Here is an 18,982-nt window from a genome sequence, read left to right as displayed (position 1 = left end):
AGATGTCGATAAGGAAGTGTCAAACACCAGGCTCAAAGTTGGACATCTCTTCCTAGAAACAGAAGGGTTGCTCGTGGCAATACAGGACCGGGTGGTTAACACTAAAAAAGATCAAAAATACATGATAAAAGACCGACAAATTCAAGATGATAAATGTAGAACGTGCCCCGAAAAACCAGAAACAATCTAACACATTATAGAATCTTGAGGCAGTTTAACACAATCAGATTACTTACACAGGCACGATCAAGTGACAAACATCATTCATCAAAAGCTGGCTTTAAAAAACAAACTCATAAATGAAATCACATCTTACTATAAATACAAGCCTGATCCAGTTTTAGAATCAGAATACCACAATTATATTACAACTGATCAGTTATTACAGATACTGTACAACGATCCATAATAACCGTACGGATATAATAATACAGGATAAACAAGCAAGAACAAATTATTTAATAGATATAGCCATTCCAAACACACATAACTTACATAACTCAATGTGAAAAACATCAGAAATATGCTGAATTAAAATTGAAAGACTGTGGAACATGAACAGGGTATACACTGTCCTGATAGTAATATCTACAACTTATATCATTCCAAAGGCACTACACAATAGCATTAAGCAATTAGGACTACACAACAATATTTATATAAATCTTCAGACACCATTAGAATAGTCCAAAAGTTCCTAACAATTGAGAAACGTGCGTGCTTGGCTATGCCCATACCTCAGGTTTTACCAGCTGGAGCTGAGAAAAAAATTAAAATAACAGTAAAACTATGTAATCAATAAATATCAAGAACATGAGTTAAAACATCCTTGAAAGTGAGTCTAGTTCAGTGATGGGAAGAGTGAAGCTGAGTGCAGTTATGCTTTCTGGTTCACGAGTCTGATGGTTGAGGGGTAGTTACTGATTTTGAACCTGATCGGGTGGGTCCTGAGGCTCCTGCACCTTCTTCCTGAGGACAGCAGCAAGAAGAGAACATGACCTGGATGGCGGGGATCGTCGATGATGGAAGCTGCTTTCCTGCAACAGCACTCCTTGTAGATGTGCTCAATGGTGGAGAGGGCTTTACGAGTGATGGACTTGGCTCTATCCACTACTTTTTGTAGGCTTTTCTATTGAAGGGCATTGGGGCTTCCATTCCAGGCAATGATATAACCAGTCAATATACTCTCTACCACACATCTACAGAAGTTTGTCAAACTTTTAGATGACATGTTGAATCTATGCAAACTTCTAAGGAAGCAGAGGAGTTGCCGTGCTTTCTCCATAATGGCATACTGGACCCAGGGCACATCCTCTGCAAAGGCAATACTGTCTTAGCTGCTGAAGATTTCGGCAGTTTATTTCTGATTTCCAGCATCTGCTATTTCTTGATTTTCCTGCCGTCACTATACAGGGAATCCTGTAGGGATTTTGTATGCTGGCCCCGAGCTTTGATGACTGAGAGGGTGGCACTTCTAATTTTGGGTCTGTGTTGGGTTAGCTAACGAAAGCTAAGTGATAGCCACCTGCTATCTCAGATTTAACATCAAGCTCCCAATTATAGTGAGATTTGGGTACGCTGTAGTGTCTGCATTGGACAGCAATTCTAGTGAGCAAGTTTAAATCAGGAGTTTGGATGTAAGAATTTACAGTAAAATGGAATAAATGCAGAATGTCTCCGAATGACCCATGTCTGTATTCTTTGATCCATTTACCACTTCCTGCATCCATCCTGCTCCATCTCAGCCACAACCTTGTCTTAAGCAAAAAGAAAAAGCACTTTGGTTTGATGCTTTCTCTGCCCTGGTGATCAGTTCTGTTCGGGCTTTGCCTTTGCTCTGTCACTGCAGCCAACATTAAAGGACCACTTGAAATGGAGATGACATCAACATCTAATGCAGTGGTACATTAGGTTGTACTTAGCTACATGAACCAGTGTGTGAAATATGCAGTTGTAGAGGCAACAACAGGGAAAAGCTCCACCAGTGTGTGTGCAGCATGATCTATATAATAAATGCACTGGCATGGTGATCTTTTTATTTGCATTGGCATTTTTCTTAACACCTTTGGAAAGTGCAAAAGTACAAATTTGTCAACACCAGTTCTAAACCAGTGCTACCTGGTCTTGTTGTGGAACTCTATTCCATCACAGGAACACTGGGCAATGGTAATGTAGCTAAATACTTGAGGTTTTCTTGTGATCTCTGGAAATGGATGTACAAATTCATTTAAGTGTCTGCATTGCTCTCAGAGTCACGAAGGGTCACTCTCACTCACAGAAACCAGGCCTCAGGATCTTTTCAGACTGCCACTGCTGAGAGCTGCGGGTGTTAATTAACACTCCAGCATTTGGTGACTGTAACTCCTGGAAGGGGCATTTGGAAGTAGTGTCAGGTTTCAAAAAGTGAAATGTGTGCAGTTTTCATCACAAAGTTCCCTGCCCCGTGGGAGGACCTGACCACCCCCAAACTACCCCATCACTGTAACCCACTGTAATTCTCTTCCAATATTGTCCATCAGCTGAAAGAGTACTACTTGCATTGACCACTCTGAGGTCAGAGTGATGAGGAAGAGTGGAGATGGTGTTAGGGGCTGCCTCTTTTGTCAGACGCTGTATTCTTTTATTTCCATTCACTTCTGATCAGATGAACATGTAGAGTTTGCTCTTTTCACACTACCTGTTTGACTTCACCATGGTCCTTGCACTTTACCTGTCTGCCAGCTCTACACTGTCTCTGGAACTGTAAGATTATATTGTACATTCTCTTTTCCTTTTCTCTACTTGTGCATGGAACGATCTGTCTGGCTGGCACACAAAAACAAAAGTTTTTCATTGTATCTCTGTACAAGTGACAGTAATAAACCAAGCAAAATTAAATAAGGCAAACCTTCCTGACTATTCTTTCCAGGTAAGAACCTCCACTGTTTCCTCTGACCTACAAAGTGACAAAAAAGCAGCCCCAGCTGATCCAGTCTTTCCCCATCTTTCTATAATTTGACATCATCATCTGTCAGGAAGGAGGTACGGGGCTTTGAGTCCATGCCACCAGGTTCAGGAACAGTTATTACCCCTCAGCCATCGGGCTCCTGAACGAGCGTGGACAATATCACTCACCTCAACACTGAACTGATTTCACAACCTATGAATTCACTTCCAAGGACTCTCCAACCTGTGTTCTCAATATTTATTATTTATTTATTGTTCTTTCTGTATTTGCACAATTTGGTGTCTTTCACACATTGGTTATTGGTCTGTCTTTGTGTGCACTTTTTCATTCATTCTATATGTTCCTTTGTGTTTACTCTGAATGCCAGCAAGAAAATGAATCTCAGGGTGAATGAATATGGTGACATAAACGTACTTCAATAATAAATTTACTTTGAACTTTGTACTTTGATCTTTGGCAACATTCTTGAAAATCTCCTCTGCAGTCTCTTCAAAACATCATGAAGAGACAAATGGAAAATGGCAATCAGAACACCTATGGGCCTATAAAACACCCATGAATACCGGGTCATTCCTTTTGGGTTGGCAAACACTCCAGTGGTATTTTGAACCTTCATCAATGACAAGCTCTGACAGATGCTACACCATTCATCTCCGACTACCTAGACAACATACTCATATTCTCCCGGTCCACTACAGAAAATGTCGAGCATGTCTGGCAGCTTCTACAATGGCTTAACAAGAATCAGCTATTCATCAACTCAAAGAACAAACTCCATGTATCCATAGTATCTTTCCTTGAGTTTGTTAGATCTAAGGGAAAACTACAAATAGACCCCGATAAGACCCAGGCCGTGCAGAATTGGCCACAACTCATCTCCATGAAACAATTCCAGCAGTTTGCAGGTTTTGCCAACTTTTACAGGCGATTCATCCACTATTTCAGTTCAGTGGCAGCAGCACTCACCAAACTCACCAAGAAGTCCACTGGGCCATTCCGGTGGACCCCGGAGACAGAAGCAGCTTCTGTGGAGTTAAAACAAAGGTTCACGTCTGCTCCTATCCTAGTTCCACCAGACCTGTATTTACCTTTCGTGGTGGAGGTCAACGCATTGGACATGGAACGAGGCGTCATCTTATCCTGATGACTTGCCTTGGACCACAACCTGCATCTTGTGCCTTCCACTCAAAGCATCTTTCTCCCGCGGAGGCAAACCATGACATCGGGAATGGGGAATAGTTTGCTGTTAAACTGGCACTGGTTAGCGAGGTTAACACATCAATTTCTGGCATGGCATCAACCACAAAAACTTAAACTTCCTGACAGGCATGTTGGTCGGTATTCTCTAATAGACTTAACTTCCTTATTACTTACTGCCCATGACCAAAAAAATCAAAAAACAGACATCCCCTCTCCACAATTTGAAGGACCTAACGGAGAGGAGAGCCCTTCAGCTATAATTTCTCAGCTCTAGACCTTGCAAACCTGGCAAGTCATCCAGGGGTGGCTCAGATCCTAAAGTTTCTCAAGAGAAGTTACTGGTGGCTAGACATGACTAAAGATGTCCAGGAATATGTCATAGCATGTGATGTCTGCGCACGAAGTAAAGAATCCCAAGCACTGACTCAAGGTCTGCTTCTCCCCATCCCTACTCACCTTTGGACCCACATTTTTATGGACTTTTTAACTGGTCTTCCGGCATCTCCGAATAATACAGTAATAATGTAGACCGCCATTTCCAAGCCCTGCCATTTTGTACAGCTTCCTCAACTATCGTTAGCCTCAGAGACTGCCAAGCTCATGTTACAACATGTCATTCGCATTCACGGGTTCCCAAGGACATTGGCTCTGACTGTGGCCCCCAGTTTGCCTCTAGGTTTTGGAAGGCCTTTTGTAAGTTCTTTGGGCTTCTGCCAGTCTGTCATCCAAGTTACATCCGTATACCAATAGGGAAACGGAGAGGGTTTACCTGCACCTATGTGTTCGTCCATCGTCAACATCGATGAGGACCTCGACGCCATTATAGAAACATAGAAACATAGAAAAATAGGTGCAGGAGTAGGCCATTCAGCCCTTCGAGCCTGCACCGCCATTCAGTATGATCATGGCTGATCATCCAACTCAGAACCCTGTACCTGCTTTCTCTCCATACCCCCTGATCCCTTTAGCCACAAGGGCCACATCTAACTCGCTCTTAAATATAGCCAATGAACTGGCCTCAACTGTCTCCTGTGGCAGAGAATTTCACAGATTCACCACTCTCTTTGTGAAGAAGTTTTTCCTCATCTCGGTCCTAAGAGGTTTCCCCTTTATCCTCAAACTGTGACCCCTCGTTCTGGACCTCCCTAACATCGGGAACAATCTTCCTGCATCTAGCCTGTCCAATCCCTTTAGAATTTTATACGTTTCAATAAGATCCCCCCTCAATCCTCTAAATTCCAGCAAGTATAAGCCTAGTCTATCCAGTCTTTCATCATATGAAACTCCTGCCATCCCAGGAATCAATCTGGTGAACCTTCTTTGTACTCCCTCTATGGCAAGAATGTCTTTCCTCAGGTTAGGGGACCAAAACTGCACACAATACTCCAGGTGCGGTCTCACCAAGGCCTTGTACAACTGCAGTAGTACCTCCCTGCTCCTGTACTCGAATCCTCTTGCTTTGAATGCCAGCATACCATTCACCTTTTTCACCGCCTGCTGTACCTGCATGCCCACTTTTAATGACTGGTGTACAATGACACCCAGGTCTCGTTGCACCTCCCCTTTTCCTAATCGGCCACCATTCAGTTAATAATCAGTTTTCCTGTTCTTGCCACCAAAGTGGGTAATCTCACATTTATCCACATTAAATTGCATCTGCATGAATTTGCCCACTCACCTAACCTATCCAAGTCACCCTGCATCCTCTTAGCATCCTCCTCACAGCTAACACTGCCGCCCAGCTTCGTGTCATCCGCAAACTTGGAGATGCTGCATTTAATTCCCTCGTTAAGTCATTAATATATATTGTAAACAACTGGGGTCCCAGCACTGAGCCTTGCAATACCCCGCTAGTCACTGCCTGCCATTCTGAAAAGGTCCTGCTTATTCCCACTCTTTGCTTCCTGTCTGCCAACCAATTCTCTATCCACATCAATACCATACTCCCAATACCGTGTGCTTTAAGTTTTCACTAATCTCTTGTGTGGGACCTTGTCAAAAGCCTTTTGAATATCCAAATATACAACATCCACTGGTTCTTCCCTATCCACTCTACTAGTTACATCCACAAAAAATTCTATGAGATTCATCAGACATGATATCCCTTTCATAAATCCATGCTGACTTCGTCCAATGATTTCACCGCTTTCCAAGTGTGCTGTTATCACATCTTTGATAACTGACTCTAGCATTTTCCCCACCACCGATGTTAGGCTAACCGGTCTATAATTCCCCAGTTTCTCTCTCACTCCTTTTTAAAAGCGGGGTTACATTAGCCACCCTCCAATCCTCAGGAACTAATCCAGAATCTAAAGAGTTTTGAAAAATTATCAGTAATGCATCCACTATTTTTTGGGCTACTTCCTTAAGCACTCTGGGATGCAGACCATCTTGCCCTGGGGATTTATCTGCCTTTAATCCCTTCAATTTACCCAACACCACTTCCCTACTAACATGTATTTCCCTCAGTTCCTCCATCTCACTAGACCCTCGGGCCCCTACTATTTCGGGAAGATTATTTATGTCCTCCTTAGTGAAGACAGAACCAAAGTAGTTATTCAATTGATCTGCCATGTCCTTGTTCCCCATGATCAATTCGCCTTTTTTTGACTGTAAGGGACCTATATTTGTCTTAACCAATCTTTTTCTTTTCATATATCTATAAAAGCTTTTACAGTCAGTTTTTATGTTCCCTGCCAGCTTTCTCTCATAATCTTTTTTCCCTTTTCTAATTAAGCCCTTTGTCCTCCTCTGCTGGACTCTGAATTTCTCCCAGTCCTCAGGTGTGCCGCTTTTTCTGGCTAATTTGTATGTTTCTTCTTTGGAATTGATCCTATCCCTAATTTCCCTTGTCAGCAACGGGTGTACTACCTTCCCTGGTTTATTCTTTTGCCCAACTGGGATGAACAATTGTTGTAGTTCATCCATGTGATCTTTAAATGCTTGCCATTGCATATCCACCGTCAACCCTTTAAGTATCATTTGCCAGTCTATCTTAACTAATTCACATCTTATACCTTCAAATTTACCCTTCTTAAAGTTCAGAACCTTTGTTTCTGAATTAACTATGTCACTCTCCATCTTAATGAAGAATTCCACCATATTATGGTCACTCTTACCCACGGGGCCTCGCATGACAAGATTGCTAATTGCTCAATACCCTCATTGCTCAATATCCAGTCTAGAATAGCCTGCTCTCTAGTTGGTTCCTCGACATGTTGGTTCAGAAAACCATCCCGCATACATTCCAAGAAATCCTCTTCCTTGGCACCCTTACCAATTTGGTTCACCCAATCTATATGTAGATTGAAGTCACCCATTATAATTGCTGTTCCTTTATTGCACGCATTTCTAATTTCCTGTTTAATGCCATGGCCAACTTCACTACTACTGTTGGGTGGCCTGTACACAACTCCCACCAGCGTTTTCTGCCCCTTAGTGCTATGCAGCTCTCCCCATATCAATTCCACATCCTCCTGGCTAATGTCCTTCCTTTCTATTGCATTAATCGCCTCTCTAACCAGCAATGCTACCCCACCTCCTTTTCTTTCAGGTCTATTCCTCCTGAATATTGAATATCCCTGAATGTTGAGCTCCCATCCCTGGTCACCCTGGAGCCATGTCTCTGTGATCCCAACTATATCATAATCATTAATAACAATCTGCACTTTTAATTCATCCACCTTGTTATGAATGCTCCTTGCATTGACGCACAAAGCCTTCAGGCTCGCTTTTACAACACTCTTAGCGCTTATACAATTATGTTGAAAAGTGGCTCTTTTTGATTTTTGCCCTCCTGAACAAATCCTCCTGAACAGTAGCAAACGCTTCCCCCAGGACATTGGTTCCAGTCCAGCGCAGACCGGTCCCACCTCCTCCAGAACTGGTTCCAATGCCCCAGAAATTTGAATCCCTCCCCCTTGCACCATTTTTCAAGCCACGTATTCATCTGATATATCCTCCTATTTCTACTCTGACTAGCACATGGCACTGGTAGTAATCCAGAGATTATTACCTTTGTGGTCCTGCTTTTTAGTTTATCTCCTAACTCCCTAAATTCACCTTGTAGGACCCCATCCCATTTTTTACCTATATCGTTGGTACCTATGTGCACCACGACCACTGGCTGTTCACCCTCCCACTCCAGAATGTCCTGCAGCTGCTCAGAGATATCCTTGACCCTTGCAACATGATACGATATGATGGTGTCGAGACTAGCGCGTGATTTGGATTTAAGTGAAGGAGAGTTGCACAGCGTCACTCTCTCTTCCCAATTCCAATCTGGATCCAGTGGCAAGACAGAGTCGAGACGGCTGGAGATGGGACTAGGCGCAGTACGTCTTTGGTGTCTTGTCCTGCTCTACACGTTCCATGACACTTGTGGAAACTACATTCTTGACCGTCGAACCTTCCATTGGTCTCGTCCACTCAATCCGCTGGAGTCTGTCTTCACATGCTGGGAGAGACAACTCCCTATCTCACCGAGAGTTTGAGACCCGTTGGTTACCCTCACCTGGTTTAGTCGGCTTGTATGGGGTGTCAGGGAGGGGTAGCACCTCTGGTGGGGGAACATGTCATGTCCTTTTCAAGGCGGTTAGTCCACCTTTGGTCCCCACCTGGCACTCAGCTCTCACCTGTGGCTCCCCGTAGCTGTTTGCATGCGACAATGGCCACAGCTGGACCTATAGAGAACACTCAGATATCTAGGCTCAGGGAACCCTACCACCTGGAGTGACAGCCTGATCTAGACAAAGCCTACACGCAACACACTTCAGTATTCGTTGGTCGGGATGTCCTCTTTCAAGTGGCAATTTGGGTACTGTCCTCCACTGTTCTCGAAACAAGTAGCAGCGGTGGAGGTACCATCAGCAGAACAACTGGTCCAGATTTGTCACCAGAAATGGGCCGAATGGCCTACTTCTGCTCCTACATCTTATGGTCTTATGGAAATGGGTTATGGCAAGAGAGACATTGTTGGCCAATCCTTGGCAGCAACACAAGGCCAACTGGAGGAGAAGACAAGGACCAGCAGTTTTTTCTAGTCAGTGGGTCTGGCTCTCAACTAGGGACTTCCCCATGTGGGCTGAATCCAGAATTTGTTCCCTTGTTACATTGGTCCTTTCAAAAACTTGTGTTACTTCAAACCATTTACTTATCGTCTCCAACTCCCGAGCACCATGTGAATTCACCCTACATTCCATGTATCCCACTTCAAGCACTTCCATACCATCTCCTCGGCTCCAGCTCCCAAACCTCTTCTGCCTCCCAGAATTGCTGAGGCCAACCCGCCTGCACAGTCTGGTGACTTTTGGACATCAACATTATGGGCCAAAGGGACTGATTCTGTGCTGTATCATTCTATATTCTATCGAAAATTCTCCCCCATGGCCCTTCTGTATTATCTACAAATTTCTTTGTCGTGGCCCCAATATTTCCCGTAGATCAGGATTATTAATGGTTATTACAAAAACAAAAGGATGGAGTGCTGATCTCTGTAGAAAACTACTGATAACATCCTTCATGTCACAAAAATATTCATTACCTATTACTCCTTGCTTCCTGCTACTAAGTTGATTTTAGATCCACTGGGTTTTACATTGTTGACCAATCAGCCATGTGTGACCTTGTTGAAAGCCTTACTAAATTCATGTAGACTACTTCAAGCACACTGCCCTAAAAGACTTTATTTTAACCCTTTACCAGATCTGACAAAATGTTTCCAACCTGAAATGTTAACTGTTTCTCTTTCCACAGATGCTGCTGGAGCTAACAAGTGTTTCCAGCAACTTTTTCACTTTCACACTGACCTCAGTGACCATTCTTGTTAGCTCTTGAAAAGGTGAAATCAAAAATAGATCGATTCTACTAACCCCTAATAAATTTGTGCTTACTGTCCCTGAATCTGCCTCACTCAAAATGTAAAAGGAAACTGAAATATTCCTTAAAATAGATTCCAGTTGTGCACTCTCAGTGTTACACTAGCCTGTAGTTTATAGTTTATCTGTTCTCTCCAATAGTAATCAACACTAAAAATTAGTAGTCCTCAAGTTCTCTGGCTCTCTTCCTGTAGGCAAGGAGGACTGTTACAGAAATGGGTTGGAGGTAAGGGACATGCAAAATCCTTCAGTGCTCTGGTTTCCTCCCACCATGTGCAAGTTGATTTTTTAATTGGGCATGTTTGAAAGAAAAGATTGAAAGAATACACCAGATGAGAGAGTAGTTAAAGCTGGGTCACTGAGAATGTTTAAGAAGAATTTAAAGAATTCATGAATCCCTTAGACATAAAAGACTGTGTACCATGTGCTGGGTGATGGGTTTAATATAGATCAGCATGAGAAGTTGGGTCAAAGGGCCTCTTTCCATGGTTACATACCTCATGGGTATCTTGTGACTGTCTTATGATCATGATGTAATTGAGTATCTTGTGAGTATGACGTAATGGTCTTGTGGAGGTCACATGGTGTAATTTTCCCGCCAGTATGAGGTCACATGATGACATGTTCTCAACAGGTATATTAAAGGGAAATCCTGTTGTGATGCAGTTAGTTTTCAGTTTAGGTTGTCAGTTATTTCGGCAGATACTCCATTATGCTGTGTATTTGTTTCATGACACAGTTATTTTAAAACGGAGTTTTACTTTCTATTTTAAGGTGCAAAGGTTGGTGCTGGCAATTTTGCCAATCGCTGCCAGTTTTGTGTGAGTTGCATCTATAATTTTTACTTTACAGTCCAGGATTGGAGAGTGAAGAAAGAAGTGAATAAAGTTGGAGTCGTTTGGCGGTTTTATGAAGGATCGACCTTATTGAGCATTCGTTCATAATATGGTGACCTGTATCTGAGATAACTCCTGAAAGAGCAGGGAAGTTTGTACAGTGTTCACTCGCTAGAAAAAGGTCGTTTTATTTCCTTCATCATGAATCCTTTGGAGAATCAGCTGTAATGTCACGTCTTCGAAGAAATCAGTTTTCAGAGCAGTCTCTCCTTGTGACTGTGTAAATCAATTGGACTTTCGAACTTACCATTTTAAGACTGTGTTCAAATTTACCATTTTAAGAATTGTTTTCGAACTTACCCAATTAAGAACTGTTCTAGAGTTGCCGTATAGCAGTTAACTTCCGATTAAGTTAGTTGTTTGAATACTTTTCGCTATTTTTGAGCAGAGTTTAATAAATGTTTATGTTTGTTTATAAAACTTGACTCAATTCTATATTCATTGTTGCTGATGCCGTAATACCATGCAAAACGACTATATGATTACATGGACATAAGTGAAGGAATGAGACTGAAATGATTGTTCTGAGAGCTGAGTGGGCTGAATAGCTCCTATAATGTCATGAGAAGTAAGAGAATGCCGGCTGATAATTTAGAGAGAAAAATGGCCAAATAGAACTGAAAACAAATGATTTTTTATTCCAGTGCTTCCCACTGTTGATCAGGCTGTGTCCTCATCCGGTTTTCACAAGGAGAGACCAGAGACTGCAGACTGGCTCAAAAGGGTTTCAGCTGTTTAATGCGAGCTTCAATTGATGTTAACAGCTATGGAGAATATAATTGTTCAGATGGAAAGGATAGCATTAAATTATAATCTCTGTAACATTCATTTCTAGTCACTTATGCGAGGAGCAAAGGCTGATGTGATGTTGGATTTTCAGGAATTTGTCACAAGAATTATTCTCAGTTGCTATCCCTGTAATGTGTTGGTACAACTGACCTTAAACATATTGTGAATTCAGTATCAGAATCAGAATCAAATTTATTATCACTGACTTAGGTGATACAAAATAAAAAGACATAAAACTAAAATAAAGTACAAAATTAAATAAATATTGAAAAACTAAAGGCATAATGAGGTGGTGTTCATGGATTCATGGACGATTCAGAAATATGATGGTGGAGGTGAAGAAGCTGTTCCTCAATTCTTCAGGTTCCTGTACCTCCTCCCTGATGGTAGTAGAGAAGTGGGTATGTCCTGGGTGGTAAAGGTCCTTAGTAATGGACACAACCTTCATGAGCCACCTCCTCTTGAAGGTGTTCTCAGCAATGGTAAAGGTTTTGCCTGTGGTGGAGCCGGCTGGTTCTACAGCCTTCTGCAGTGTCTTACAATTTTATGTATTGGACCCTCCATGCCAGTCAGAATTCTCTCCACATACAGAAATGTGTTGTAGTCTTTGATGACATGTGACATACTCCTTGACTCATTATCATTCTGTGTTTTTTCATCATGCATAAAATGAGAAAAGAACGGTTTTTGAACAAAAGTCCATTTGCTTTGAAGATTTACCTTGATTAATTTGTAAGGCTAAAACCTCCTTGCCTCTGACTCCCAAACATTCATGTAATCTTTAATGCTCCTTTAGCCTATGGTAAAACTCAGAGGATTTGAGATCTCCAATAGGTTTAACCCAGCATGGTACTCTACCCATCCATGATCATCAAAAATAAAAATCCTCCCCCCTACATATAATTCAAGGGGTCAGGGTAGGGTTGAGGGGCAAGGATGTGGGAGAGTTACAGGTCAAGGGTAGTAAATTAAAAGTTTGGGCCAGAGTTTGAATCCAGGTTGGAGAACTCTGCTGTCGAATATTGGTGATCCCAGAGGCTGGGTCAGCAGGCACTGAGGAGATCAATGAGCTCTAGTCCCAGGTCGGAGAGGTGGACAGGTGGGAGTCGTGAAGGCCAGTGACCTCAGGGGTCAAACAGTGTGAGACTGAAGGTCAAGGCCTGAAGTTCAAACTCACTGGGGTTGATACCCAGACATCGGTGAAGTCTGCACAGTGAGTCTGCAGGTAGATACCTGAAGGCTAAGAGGGAAAATAGAGGTCTTAAGGAGTCACGAGGCCCAGGTCACCGGGGTCAGAGGTCTGTGTGAGTCCAGTGGACGAATCCGAAATGTCAAATCCTTGGTCGGTGAGTCATGTGGAGACCTGTGAAGGTGGAAGCCCAATGTGTGCAAGTGTGAAAGTCCGGAGCCAAGTAATGGAAGCCTGGAGGTGGCCTACCTGGAACTGAAGGCCTTTCTGTCTGTGTGAGTGGGTGAGGAAAGGACTTGCGTTGCTGTTGTCGTGCTATACATTGGGCATGCTACGTTGCTGTCAGAGTGTCTGCTTACACTTGCAAGCTGCCCCAGCACATACTTGGGTGTGTAGGTTGACAATGCAAGCAGCATATTTCACCGTAAATTTCAGTGTCTGTGTTTTAGAGTCGTACAGCATTACAATACAGGAACAGGCTTTTCAGACCAGCTGGTCCATGTCAAATTGGTATTCTGCCTAGTCCCAACAACCTGCACCAAAACCATGGCCCTCCACCCCTCATGTGCATGTACTTATCCAAACTTCTTTTAAATGATGCCATCAAGTCCAAATCCACCACACTCCTTGACAGCTCATTCCACACTGACACCTCTCTCTGAGCAAATAAATTCCTGCTCAGCTTTCTCTTAAATATTTCACCTGTCATCCTTAATCTATGATTTATTTAAAGCAAGGTTGGATAGATTTAAGACAAGGTTGGATAGATTTTTGCATAGCAGGGGAATTAAGGGTTATGGGGAAAAGGCACATAGGTGGAGATGAGTCCATGTTCAGTTCTGCCAGGATCTTACTGAATGGCAGAACGGGCTCAATAGGCCAAGTGGCCTACTCCTGCTCATACTTCTTATGCTTTTAAGTTCTGATGACTTCTAGTTTTAGCTTCACTCAACCTCAACGGAAAAAAGCCCATTTGAATTCACCCTATCTAGACCCCTCATAATTTTGTATGCCTCTGTCAAATCTCCCCTTGTCCTCCTATGCTCCAGGGAATAGTCCTAACCTATTCAACCTTCCCCAATAACTCAGGTCCTCAAGTCCCAGCAACATCCTTGGATATTTTCTCCATTCTCTTTCAAATTTATTGATTTTTTTTGTAGCTGGGCGACCAGAGCTACACACAATGCTCCAAATTTGGCCTCACCAATGTCTTGTACAACTTCAGCATAACATCCCAAACCTGAACTTATTACTCTGATTTATGAAGATCGACATGCCGAAAACTGTCTTTATGACTCTATCCACCTGTGACATCACTTTCAACAAATTATAGATCTGTTTCCCAGCCTTTGTTTGACCGCACTCCTTAGTGCCCTACCATTCTCTGTGTAAGTCCTACCCTGGTTTGTCCTCTGAAGGTGCAACACTTCACACTTGTCTGCATTAAATACCTTTTGTCATTTTTCAAGCTGGTCCAGATCCCACTGCAAGCTTTGATAGCCTTCCTCGCTGTCCACTTTGGCCCCAGTCTTGGTGCCACAAATTTGCAAATCCAGTTTACCACATTATCATCCAAATCAGAATCAGGTTTATTATCACCAGCATGCATCGTGAAATTTGTTAACTTAGCAGCAGCAGTTCAATGCAATACATAATATAAAAGGAAAAATAAATAAATAAATAAATAAATCAATTACAGTATACATATATTGAATACCTTTAAAAACATGCAAAAAGCAGAAATACTGTATATTTAAAAAGTGAGGTAGTGTCCAAGGGTTCAAGGTCCATTTAGGAATGGATGGCAGAGGGGAAGAAGCTGTTCCTGAATCACTGAGTGTGTGCCTTCAGGCTTCTGTATCTCTGTATCTCCTATCTGATGGTAACAGTGAGAAAAGGGCATGCCCTGGGTGCTGGAGGTCCTTAATAATGGACGCTGCCTTTCTGAGACGCCGCTCTGCAAAGGTGTCCTGGACACTTTGTAGGCTAGTACCCAAGATGGAGCCGACTAAATTTACAACCCTCTGCAGTTTCTTCTGGTTCTGTGCAGTAGCCCCCCATTCCCCCATACCAGACAGTGATGCAGCCTGTCAGAATGCTCTTTTTGAGTGCTTTTGTTGACATGCCAAATCTCTTCAAACTCCTAATGAAGTGTAGTCGCTGTCTTGCCTTCTTTATAATTAATATAGATGACAATCAACAATGGACCCAGCACTGATCCCTGCGGCACACCACTAGTCACAGACCTCGAGTCAGATGGGCAACCATTTATTACCACTCTCTGGCTTCTCCCTCTAAGCCAATGTTGAATCTAATTTACTACTTCATCCCGAATGCTGAGCAATTGTACTTTCCAGACCTGTCTGCCATGTGGGACTTTGTGAGATGCAAATCTGAAAAAATAAATAGTACCCTTCCCTTCATTAACTTCATTCAGAACTTATCCAGTGAAACAGTAGTGAAATGTAAATTTTACTCAGGCTGTCAAATCAATAACCTCGCAGTGGAGGAATGGACTCCACAAATTACCAACTAATCAATCCACTCTGATACTTTATTCATGACTGTCCTGGTGCATATTGAAGTTTTCACAGTATTGCAATTTATTGACTTCCCACAAAAGACCGACAGAGCGATGGAAATCAACTTTTTGTTTGAGTCACTTTTCACCAGCCCAAAAACATTTCAGTTTCTAGGTAAAATTAAACTAAGTCTATTAAAAGCAGCTGCAGAGTAACTAATCAAAGCTCTAATTTTCCTTGTTACCTTCAGTGTCAGTATTGGTTTTCCAATAATCACACCAAATATCCCTTCCAATAAAATCATCATGCAGAAATATAACGAAGAAAGGTCTGGGAATATTTTGTGATGCAAGGTATTGCTAACTACATGGAATTTCCTTCCAATTAAAGCAAAAGTAGAAATGATTTTTATATTATGTCTTTCTACATTTTATCAGGAGGAAAAAAGAAGTGAAAAAAGTAAAAATTTTAAAAATATAGTGATTAAAGAAGGTTTAAAAGGTGAAATATGGAAGAGGTAGACCAGGTACAGTAAGTTTAAGAGGCACTTGGACAGGCAGATGAAGTGGCAGGGAATGGAAAGGTATTTATCATGTGCAGAAATGTGGCGATACAAGAGATGGCAGCTTCTTGAATCTGGATCAGCAAACAATCTACTGCAAGAACTCAGTAGCTTGTCTGAGAGGAAACAAACTGTCAATGTCAACAATTCCTTTCCTCACACAGATGCTGCTTGACTTGTTGAGTTCTTCCACCAGATTGTTGCAGATAGATGGGATTCATTTGGTTTGACATAATGGTGGGCATAGATTCTATGCTCACTATAATTTAAAAAATTGCAAAGATAGGAAGAACAAGGTGAAGCAGCGAATTCTCTGAGAACAGCAGCTCTGAGCAATGAGCAATGTACCTCTGTCACTCTGTAAAACTACACGTTTCTTCATCGCTCAGTAAAGATTGCAAGGGATTTGAGAGGCCTGGATGCCATGAAAAGTGCTGGCTTGTCATATTTCTGTTTATCATGCTCCATCTGCAACTTACTCATTTTGCCTGAACAATTTTCTGCTTGAACACACCATATCCGCAAATGTGCATTGACTTTGCTGTGAGGAGACATTCTTCAATAAAAAAGGGGTAGTGGATGGTTGTCTCTCTGATTGGAGGCCTGAGACTAGTGGTGTGATGGGTCTGTTGCTGTTTGTTACTTATATCAATGATCTGGATGACAATGTGGTAAATTGAATCAGCAAATTTGTGGATGACACCAAGACTGGGATGTCGTGGACAACAAGGAAGACTATCAAAGCTTGCAATTGGAAAAAGTGGGCTGCAAATTGGAGGATGGAATTTAATGCAGACAAGTGTAAGGTATTGCTTTTGGGAGGACAAGCCAAGGTAGCAACGGTCAGCGCAGTGAACAGTGGGACACTGAGGTGTGTGGTAGAACAGAGGGATCTGGGAATAGAGTTCCATAATTCCTTGAAAGTAGAGTCACAGGTAGATAGGCTTGTAAAGAGAGCTTCTGGCATATTGTCCATCATAAATCAAAGTATTGAGTACAGGAGTTGAGAGGTAATGTTGAAGTTTTATAACGCTCTGGTGAGGCCAAATTTGAAGTATCATGTGCAGTTTTGGGTACTTACCGACGGGAAAGATACCGATGAGATTGAAAGAGAAAATTTACAAGAATGTTGCTGGGACTTGACCTGAGTTTTAGGGAAAGATTGAATAGCTGAGGACTTTATTCCTTGGTGCATAGAAGAATGAGGGGAAGGGGAAAATTTGATTGGGGTATACAAAATTACGAGTGGTGTAGAGATGGTAAATGCAAGCAGGCTTTTTCTATTGAGGCTGGGTGAGAGTAGAACTAGAGAGCATGTGTTAACCACATAACAATTACAGCATGGAAACAGGTCATCTTGGCCCTTCTAGTCCGTGCCGAACTTTTACTCTCACCTAGTCCCACCGACCTATACAACCAAGAGCGCGAATGCAGTCCCCCACTACCACAAATTTTGCAGTCGAGTACCCCGCATTTGGGGACATGGCAGGCGTCAGCACACCCGAAGTGCAATGGGATAGCCTCGTCCTGGGAGAACCGCCTTAATGATCACGGTCTCTCCCCTGCCAGGTAAGTATTAGGGTTAAGGGTGTTAAGGGTGAAATGCAAAATATTTAAGGGGAACATGAGTGTGAATGCCTTCACTCAGAGGGTGGTGAGAGAATGGAACAAGTTATGAGCGCAAGCGGTGGAGGTGGGCTTGATGTCGATATTTAAGAGAAGTTTGGATAAGTACAGAAATGTGAGGGGTATTAGGGTCAGGGTGCATGTCAATGGGACTAGGCAGATTAATAGTTTAGCACAGACTAGAGGGGCAGAATAGCCTATGTCTGTGCTGTAATGCACTGTTACCTCATGCTTGAATTTTAATTCAATGAGACATTCAAGTGACCAATTCTAAACTTTATACAGGAAAAGTATGAATTGATGCAGGAAGAATATCTGTAGATTTATGTAAGCTAAATCCTTTTTGTGCTCGGTTCGATGTCGCCAACACTGAGCCCCCGAGGGAGCCTGCACCTTGGTCATCTCTGAAGCTGAAGCACACAGATGTCTCCAGTGAGTGGACAGTCCAAGGCTGCGGGACCGGACGGCATCCCAGGGCGGGTACTCAGAGCATGTGTGGCACAACTGGCAAGTGCGTTTGCAGTAGTTTATAATCTCTCCCTGTCCCAGTGTAGAGAGCCCTCCTGCTTCAAAACATCCACCATTGTCCCTGTACCAAAAAAGACCAAGGTAACATGTCTGAACGACTGGCGTCCTGTCGCACTCACCTCAATAATAAGCAAATGCTTTGAGAGGCTGGTTAAGGACTACACCTGCAGCATGCTACCACCCACACTGGACCCCTACAATTCACCTACTGACACAACCAGTCGACGGATGATGCCATAGCCACAACTCTACACACTGTCCTTACACACCTGGAGAGGAGGGATGCTTGTGTAAGAATGCTGTTCTTGGACAACAGTTCAGCATTCAACACCATAATTCCCTCCAGGCTCGACAAGAAACTCAGAGACCTCAGCCTTCACCCTTACTTGTGCAGTTGATTCCGGGACTTCCTGTCAGATTACAGGCAGGAGGTAAGAGTGGGCTCCCTCACCTCTCCCCCTCTGACCCTCAACACAGAAGCCCCCCAGGACTGTGTCCTTAGCCCCTTCCTTCACTCTCTGTACACCCACGACTGTGTCACCACCCACAGCTCTAATCTGCTAATTAAATTTGCAGATGATACTACAATGATTGGCCTTATTTCAAATAATAACGAGGCAGCCTACAGAGAAGAAGTCATCACCCTGACGCAGTGGCGTCAAGAAAACAACCTCTCCCTCAATATCGCAAAACCAAAGGAGCTGGTTGTGGACTTCAGCAGGAACGGATACAGGCTAGCCCCTATTGACATCAATGGATCTGGGGTTGAGAAGATGAACAGCTTCAAGTTTCTTGATGGGCCTCACGTGGTCTGTACATACCAGCTGTGTGGTGAAAAAAGTACAAA

General features: G+C 42.8%; 1 non-coding gene across 1 annotated transcript; it reads right to left on the bottom strand.

Moving 5' to 3' along the window:
* Nucleotides 1-17,398: 17,398 nt before the first annotated feature.
* Nucleotides 17,399-17,558, bottom strand: LOC140188811 (U1 spliceosomal RNA). The gene has a single exon (XR_011883400.1). It is a non-coding gene; the product is annotated as a U1 spliceosomal RNA (small nuclear RNA).
* Nucleotides 17,559-18,982: the final 1,424 nt, after the last annotated feature.

The sequence above is a fragment of the Mobula birostris genome, chromosome 27 (genome assembly GCF_030028105.1).
Source record: "Mobula birostris isolate sMobBir1 chromosome 27, sMobBir1.hap1, whole genome shotgun sequence".
In the NCBI taxonomy this organism is placed as follows: Eukaryota; Metazoa; Chordata; class Chondrichthyes; order Myliobatiformes; family Myliobatidae; genus Mobula; species Mobula birostris.
Note: the sequence above shows the minus strand (reverse complement) of the source record. Positions and strands in the feature narration are given on the sequence as shown.